At 37.7% G+C, this 9,183-nt stretch overlaps 1 non-coding gene across 1 annotated transcript; it reads left to right on the top strand.

Annotated features, from left to right (window-relative positions):
• The first annotated feature begins 3,301 nt into the window (after positions 1 to 3,301).
• On the top strand, positions 3,302 to 3,409 carry LOC127745041 (small nucleolar RNA R71). Its single transcript, XR_008006230.1, has one exon. It is a non-coding gene; the product is annotated as a small nucleolar RNA R71 (small nucleolar RNA).
• The last annotated feature ends 5,774 nt before the right edge of the window (positions 3,410 to 9,183 follow it).

Here is a 9,183-nt window from a genome sequence, read left to right as displayed (position 1 = left end):
CATTCAACTTGGTATGCACGTTTATAACTCAGCACTTTCTTCAAAACCTCGCACAACTAACTAGCAAGTGCACTGGGTCGTCCAAGTAATAAACCTTACGTGAGTAAGGGTCGATCCCACAGAGATTGTTGGTATGAAGCAAGCTATGGTCATCTTGAAATTCTCAGTTAGACGAATAATATATGGTTATGGAGTTTTCGAATAATAATAATAAATGACTAGAAAATAAAGATAGAAATACTTATGTAAATCATTGGTGGGAATTTCAGATAGGCGTATGAAGATGCTGTGCTCCTTCTGAATCTCTGCTTTCCTACTGCCTTCATCCAATCCTTCTTATTCCTTTCCATGGCAAGCTGTATGTAGGGCATCACTTTTGTCAATGGCTACATCCCATCCTCCCAGAGAAAATGGTCCAAATGCTCTGTCACAGCACGGCTAATCATCTGTCAATTCTCGATCATGCCGGAATAGAATCCATTGATTCTTTTGCGTTTGTCATCACGCCCAACAATCGCGAGTTTGAAGCTCGTCACAGTCATTCAATCCCTGAATCCTACTCGGAATACCACAGACAAGGTTTAGACTTTTCGGATTCTCATGAATGGCGCCATCAATTCTAGCTTATACCACGAAGATTCTGATTAAGGAATCTAAGAGATATGCGTTCGGTCTGAGGTAGAACGGAAGTGGTTGTCAGTCACGCGTTCATAGGTGAGAATGATGATGAGTGTCACAGATCATCACATTCGTCATGGTTAAGTGCAATGAATATCTTAGAACAGGAATAAACTGAATTGAATAGAAAATAATAGTAATTGCATTAAAACCTGAGGTACAGCAGAGCTCCACACCCTTAATCTATGGTGTGTAGAAACTCCACCGTTGAAAATACATAAGTGATGAAGGTCAAGGAATGGCCGAATGGCCAGCCCCCAAAACGTGATCAATAGTCTCCTAAGATGAATAATGGAATAAAACCGAGACCAAAGATGTCTAATACAATAGTAAAATGTCCTATTTATACTAGACTCGCTACTAGGGTTTACAGAAGTAAGTAATTGATGCAGAAATCTACTTTCGGGGCCCACTTGGTGTGTGCTTGGGCTGAGCTTGAGCTTTACACGTGCAGAGATTTCTTTTGGAGTTGAACGCCAAGTTGTAACGTGTTTTTGGCATTCAACTCTGGTTCGTGACGTGTTTCTGGCGTTTGACTCCAGAATGTAGCATGAAACTGGCGTTGAGCGCCAGTTTACGTCATCTAATCACGAATAAAGTATAGACTATTATATATTGCTGAAAAGCTATGGATGTGTACTTTCTTACGCCGTTGAGATCGCGCCATTTGGAGTTTTGTAACTCTAGAAAATCCATTTCGAGTGCAGGGAGGTTAGAATCCAACAGCATCAGCAGTCCTTTGTCAGCCTTCTATCAGAGTTTTGCTCAGGTCCCTCAATTTCAGCCAGAAATTACCTGAAATCATAGAAAAATACACAAACTCATAGTAAAGTCTAGAAATGTCAATTTAGCATAAAAACTAATGAAAATATCCCTAAAAGTAGCTAGATCATGCTAAAAACTACCTAAAAATAATGCCAAAAAGCGTATAAATTATTCGCTCATCAATCTCACAATATCAATGAAACTTAGTCCCAATTAGATGAGCGGGGCTAGTAGCTTTTTGCTTCTGAACAGTTTTGGCATCCCACTTTATCTTTTGAAATTCAGAATGATTGGCATCTATAGGAACTCAAAATTGGGTGAAGACTTTCATGCTTCTTCTCCATGTTTATAGAGGAAGATCCTTGAGCCTTAAACAAAAAGGTAGTCCTCATTCAACTGAAGGACTAACTCTCATTTGTCCACATCAATTACAGCCTTTGATGTGGCTAGGAAGGGTCTTCCAAGGATGATGGACTCATCCTCATCTTTCCCAGTGTCTAGGATTATGAAGTCAGCAGGGATGTAAAGGCCTTCAACCTTCACTAAGACATCCTCTACAAGTCCAGAAGCCTTTTTCATCGATTTGTCTGCCATCTCCAATGAGATTCTTGCAGCTTGTACCTCAAAGATTCCTAGTTTCTCCATTACAGAGAGTGGCATGAGGTTGATGCCTGACCCCAGGTCACACAGAGCCTTCTCAAAGGTCATGGTACCAATGGTGCAAGGTATTAAGAACCTTTTGGGATCCGGTTTCTTTTGAGGTATCTTCAGCTGAACCATGGCGTTTAGTTCATTAATGAGCAATGGAGGTTCATCCTCCCAAGTCTCATTACCAAATAACTTGGCATTCAGCTTCATGATTGCTCCTAAATACTAAGCAACTTGCTCTCCAGCAATGACTTCATCTTCTTCAGAAGAAGAATATTCATCAGAGCTCATCAATGGTAGGAAATTTAGTGGAATCTCTATGGTCTCTGCATGAGCCTCAGATTCCTTTGGTTCCTCATGAGGGAACTCTCTAGTGGTCAGTGGACTTCCATTGAGGTCTTCCTCATTGGGAACCACTGCCTCTTCCTCTTTTCCAGGTTCGGTCATGCCAGGTATGATTTTGGCCTTGCACTCTCTTTTTGGATTCTCTTCTATATTGCTTGGGAGAGTACTAGGAGGAGTTTCACTAACTCTTACTCAGCTGACCAACTTGTGCCTCCAAATTTCTGATGGAGGACCTTATTTCATTCATGAAACTGAGAGTGGCCTTAGATAGATCAGAGACTATATTTGCTAAGCCAGAGAGGCTCTGCTCAGAATTCTCTGTCTGTTGTTGAGAAGATGATGGAAAAGGTTTGCTATTGCCAAACCTATTTCTCCCACCATTATTGTTGTTGAAGCCTTGTTGAGGCTTCTGTTGATCCTTCCATGAGAAATTTGGATATTTTCTCCATGAAGGATTATAGGTATTTCCATAGGGTTCTCCCATGTAATTCACTTCTTCCATTGTAGGATTCTCAGGGTCATAAACTTCTCTTTCAGAGGAGGCGTCTTTAGCACTGCCGGATGCAGCTTGTAATCCAGTCAAATTCTGAGAAATCAGATTGACTTGCTGAGTCAATATTTTGTTCTGAGACAATATGGCATTCAGAGTATCAATCTCAAGAACTCCTCTCTTCTGAGTCGTCCCATTGTTCACAGGATTTCTTTCAGAAGTGTACATGTACTGGTTATTTGCAACAATCTCAATGAGCTCCTGGACTTCTCTAGGGGTTTTCAGGTGAAGAGATCCACCAGTAGAATGGTCCAATGATATCTTGGATAACTCAGACAGACCATCATAGAATATACATATGATGCTCCATTCTGGAAGCATGTCAGAAGGACACCTTTTAGTTAATTGCTTGTATCTTTCCCATGCTTCATAGAGGGATTCACCTTCCTTCTGTCTGAAGGTTTGGACTTCCACTCTAAGCTTGCTCATCTTTTGAGGTGGAAAGAATTTGGTCAAGAAAGCATTGACCAACTTTTCCCAAGAGTTCAGGCTTTCTCTAGGTTGTGAGTCCAACCATGTCCTAGCTCTGTCTTTTACAATAAAGGAGAAAAGCATAAGTCTGTAGACTTCGGGATCAACCCCATTGGTCTTAACAGTATCACAGATATGCAAGAATTCAGCTAATAACTGATGAGGATCTTCAGATAGAAGTCCATGAAACTTGCAATTCTACTGCATCAGAGAAACTAATTGAGGCTTAAGCTCAAAGTTGTTTGCTTCAATGCTAGAAACTGAGATGCCTCCTCCATAGAAGTTGGAAGTTGGTGCAATATAGTCACCAAGCATCTTCCTTGCATCTCTGGCACTGTTATTGGGTTCGGCTGCCATGTCTACTTATTTTTCAAAATTCGCTGAAAGGTCCTCTCCGGAGTGTTGTGCTTTAGCTTCTCTTAGCTTCTTCTTCAGAGTCCTTTCAGGTTCAGGATAAGCTTCAACAAGAATGTTTTTATCCCTATTTTTGCTCATATGAAAAAGAAGAAAACAAAAGGGAGTAGTGAAATCCTCTATGTCACAGTATAGAGATTCCTTGAGGTGTCAGAAGAAAAGAAGAATAGAGGAATGAGGTAGAGAAAGAATAAGAAGAATTCAAGCACAGATAGAGTGAGAGAGAGGGTTCGAATTATAAGTAAAAGAGAAGTGTTAGCAAATAAATAGAAAGAGATGAGAGAGAGGGAGTATTCAAAAATTTGAAAAAGAAATAAAATAAAATTAGAATTGAAAATAATTAGTTAATTAAAAAGATTTTGGAAAAAGTGGTTAGTGATTTTCGAAAATTGGAAGTGGAAAAGTGGTTAGGTGGTTTTGAAAAAGATAAGAAATAGTAATTAGTTGAAAAAGATTTGAAAATAATGTTGAAAAGATAAGAAGTTAGAAAAAGACATTGAAATCAAAATTTAAAAAGATATTATTGAAAAAGATTTGATTTTAAAAAGAGATGATTGAAAAGATATGATTGAAAAAGATTTTATTTTTAAAAAGATATGCTTGAAAAGATATGATTGAAAAATATTTGATTTTTAAAAATTGATGACTTGACTAACAAGAAATTAAAAGATATGATTCTAAAATTCAAAGGATGAACCTTTCTTATCAAGAAAGTAACAGACTTGAGATTTTGAATCAAAACATTAATTATTAGTAAGGATTTTTGAAAATACGAGATAATATTAAGAAAAAGATTTTTGAAAAATTAGTTTGAAAATTTTCAAAAACATTAAAAGAAAATAAAAAATGAAAATTTAAAATATGTTTGATGCAAAAAGTTATGAATTAAAACATGAAAAATTGAAAAAATTTGAATTGCAAACAAAATTACCTCCTTGTGTCATCTTGGCGTTAAACGCCCAAGATGCTATCCATTCTGGCGTTTAACGCCCAGAATGCTACCTCTTTGGGCATTTAACGCCCAACCAGGTATCCTGGCTGGCGTTGAACGCTAGAAATTCTTCTTTAGTGGGAGTTTTTCTAAACTCCCAGAATGCTGCCTGTTCTGGCGTTAAACGCCCAGAACGCTGCCCATTATGGCGTTTAACGCCCAGAATGATAGCCATTCTGGTGTTTAACACCTAAAATGCCTCTTTATTGGCGTTTTGACACCAGTGGGCTCTTTTTCTCTGTGATTCTTCTGCCTTATGTTCTGAATCTTCATTTCTCTGTAATATTTACTTGAAAAGATATATTATTTTTTTATTTTTGAATTTCTAATGAAGAGATAGAAAAACAACAAAATGAAATAAAACATAAAAATGCAAGATCAAAATAAGTAATTCATGCAAGGACACTTTGAATGTCAAGATGAACACCAAGAACACTTTGAAGATCATGCTGAACATCAAGAACATATTTTTGGAAATTTTTAAGGAAAGAAAGACATGCAAGATACCCAACTTAGAAATTTTGAATGTTCAGACACTATGCTTTTTAAAATGCATATGAAAAACAACATAAAACACAAAACAGGAAAATCAAGAGTCGAACAAAGGAAATCATCAAGAACAACTTGAAGATCACAGAAGAACACAATGCATGAATTATTTTTTTATTTTTTTTATTTTTTGTCGAAAATAAAAATAAAAATTACCCAATCTAAGCAACAAGATAAACCGTCAGTTGTCCAAACTTGAACAATCCCCGGCAACGGCGCCAAAAACTTGGTGCATGAAATTGCAATCACATTTTTGCAACTCCGCACAACTAACCAGCAAGTGCACTTGGTCGTCCAAGTAATACCTTACGTGAGTAAGGGTCGATCCCACGGAGATTGCCGGCTTGAAGCAAGCTATGGTCATCCTTTTGCACACTGTCACTGTGCCCAACATTCGCGAGTTTGAAGCTCATCACAGTCGTCCCATGCCAGATCCTACTCGGAATACCACAGATAAGGTTTAGACTTTCCAGATCTCAGGAATGCTGCCAATTGGTTCTAGCCTCTACCACGATGGTTTAAATCTCACGAGTTTGAGTGCTCTGTTGTCAGGAGATGCAGGTCAAACTTGTGGATTAGAAACCCAAGAGATATGCACTCAAGCTGTCGCCCAATGACTACGTTGAGCTCATGTAGAATGGAAGTGGTTGTTAAGCACGCTTTCATAAGTGGGGGAATGATGATGAGTGTTATGGATCATCACATTCTCCATGTTGAAATACGAGTGAGTATCTTAGAATAGAAACAAACGTGATTGAATAGAAAATAGTAACTGCATTAATCCATGGAAACACAGCAGAGCTCCTCACCTAATCTATGAGGTTTAGAGGTTAATACTGTAGAAGATACAATAGGATTTGTCAAAAATGTCATAAGTTGCAAAATAAATATCTAAAAGTAATTTTTATAATAAACAAGTAACCTAGGTTTACAGAGAATGAGTAACTAGATGCAGAGAGTGCAGAAATCCACTTTCGGGGCCCACTTGGTGAGTGTTTGGGCTGAGCTTCCTAGCTTTCACGTGCATGTGCCGTTTCTGGAGTTAAATGCCAGCTTGGATGCTAGTTTGGGCGTTTAACTCCAGCTTTGGTGCCAGTTCTGGCGTTTTACACCAGAAAAGGTCTCTGGTGGGCGTTTAAACGCTAGTTTGGCCCATCAAATCTCAGGAAAAGTATAAACTATCATATATTGCTGGAAAGCCCAAGATGTCAACTTTCCAACGCAATTGAGAACGCGCCAATTGGGTTTCTATAGCTCCAGAAAATCCACTTCGAGTGAAGGAGGGTCAGAATCCAACAGCATCTGCAGTTCTTTTCCAGCCTCTGAATCAGATTTTTGCTCAGGTCCCTCAATTTTAGCCAAAAAATACCTGAAATTACAGAAAAACACACCAACTCATAGTAAAGTCTAGAAATATGATTTTTGCATAAAAATTAATAAAAATACAACAAAAAGTGAATAAAATATGCTAAAACTATATGAAAATACTACCAAAAAGCGTATAAAATATCCGCTCATCACAACACCAAACTTAAACTATTGCTTGTCCCCAAGAAACTAGACAAATAAAATAGGATGAAAAGAAGATCGTGGTGCAATAAAATCTCAGAGTCTTTAATGAAGCTCAAATTCAAATTAGATGAGCGGGGCTTATAGCTTTTTGCTTCTAGTAGTTTTGGCATCTCATTTTATCCCCTGAAACTCAAAATGATTGGCTTCCTTCAGAACTCAGCATGCAGATAGTGTTATTGATTCTCCTAGTTTAGTATAGTAATTCTTGAACACAGCTACTTTATGAATCTAGCCCGTGACCCTAAGCATCTTGTTTTCCAGTATTACCACCAAATACATAAATGCCACAGATACCTAACTGGGTGAACCTTTTCAAATTATGACTCAACTTTGCTAGAGTGTCCAATTAGAGGTGCCCAGAGTTCTTAAGCACACTGTTTTTGCTTTGGATCACGACTTTAACCACTCAGTCTCAAGCTTCTCACTTGGACCTTCATGACACAAGCACATGATTAAGGACAGCTTGATGTAGCCGCTTAGGCCAGGATTTTATTTCCTTCAGCCCTCCTATCCATTAATGCTCAAAGCCTTGGATCCTTTTTACCCTTGCCTTTTGGTTTAAAGGGCTATTGGATTTTTCTGCTTACTTTTTTTTCTTTCTTTTTCTTTATTTTTCTCAAATATTTTTTTTCGCAAGCTTTGTGTTCTTCACTGCTTTTTCTTGCTTCAAGAATCAATTTCATGATTTTTCATATTATCAATAATATTTCTCTATTTACATCCTTCTTTCAAGAATCAAACATTACTTAAGTTTCAGTAAAAAAAATTATGCACTGTTTATGCATTCATTCAGAGAGCTAAAGCAATGCCACCACATATAAATAATTTGAATTTTTCTTATTATATACTCGAGATATTTGTACCCTCGCTCTTCTAAAAAAATCTACTATTTTATTCATGTTTGATGATGATAAGAAAATTAAATTATACCCAAATTGATCAAAAAATGATACTAATGCTCATGCAATCCTAATATAGGTTCCTAATAACAAAAGTTATCACAGAGTTAGGACTCAACAATGATGGTGTTTTTGCGGAAAAACGAATTTCCAACACACAAATCCAACCGGCAAGTATACCGGGTCACATCAAACTCACAAGAGTGAGGTCGATCCCACAGGGATTGATGGATCAAGCAATTTTAGTGGGTGATTAGTTTAGTCAAGCTAACATTGAGTGAATTGTGTGAAGTGTAGCCAACAGAAAGTAAATTGCAAGGAATTTAAAAGAGGCAGAAAATAAAATTGCAGGAAACTTATATAACAAGAAAGTAAAATGGCTAAAACTTAAATTGCAAGAAAATTAAATTGAATGAAAAGTAACGGGGCTGGGGTGCTGGAAATTAAAATTCAACAAGAAAATGTAAAGAGCATTCAAGCAGAGAGCTAGAATATGAAATGGGATGCAGCAGATTTCAAACAGAAATTGCTTGAAGGAATTAAAAATAGAAAGCGATGCTTAATTTGCAGCAATTTAAAAGAATGTTGAAGATCTCAGGGAATCAATGAGACTAGAGAACAAGTCTAGATCTCAAGCCCTTCCTTGATCCAACCAAGAACAATTGCAGAAAATTAAAAGAACAGATTGTAGAAGAAGAAGATTTAAAACAACAAATGAAAATTGAGTTATGCAGTAAGAGAACAAGATGAATCTCAAATCAGGAATGAAACAGAATTCCTTCCTTCCCAATCCAAAATTCCAAAACAGCAATAAAAACTAAGAGATAGCTCTCAAATCCTAATATTCCCTAGTGGGTCTCGCCTCCTTTCAAAGATGGAAATGATGCCTTATATAGGCTTTACAAAATAAAATGAAAATGAAATTAAAACAAATTACAAAAATGAAAATCCTAAATTACTTGATCCATGTGCCTTTGAGTGATGATTTGGGCTTTGCTTGCTTTGGATTTGAGGAGAAATGGGTTTGGTTGGCCTTGATTCAATTTGGTGAGGAATTGAATTAAATTGAATTTTGGTTGATTTTTGGCCCATGACACTCCCAGGAGGCTGCCCTGCCCTTGTGGAGGGCAGGGCAGAAAATGTTCGTGCATCCTTGGTGCGTGCTGGTTGGTGTGAGTTGGTGCTGCAGGATGCTGCCCTGCCCTTATGGAGGGCAGGGCAGAAATTTTTGGTGCACCAGATTCTGCCCGTGCGTGCACTATGTTGCTGCCGAAGCTCCCTTGGTGTGCCAATCTGGTGCG

Source organism: Arachis duranensis, chromosome 2 (genome assembly GCF_000817695.3).
Source record: "Arachis duranensis cultivar V14167 chromosome 2, aradu.V14167.gnm2.J7QH, whole genome shotgun sequence".
NCBI lineage: Eukaryota > Viridiplantae > Streptophyta > Magnoliopsida > Fabales > Fabaceae > Arachis > Arachis duranensis.
The sequence above is the reverse complement of the archived record's forward strand: the minus strand, read 5'-3'. Positions and strand labels throughout refer to the sequence as shown.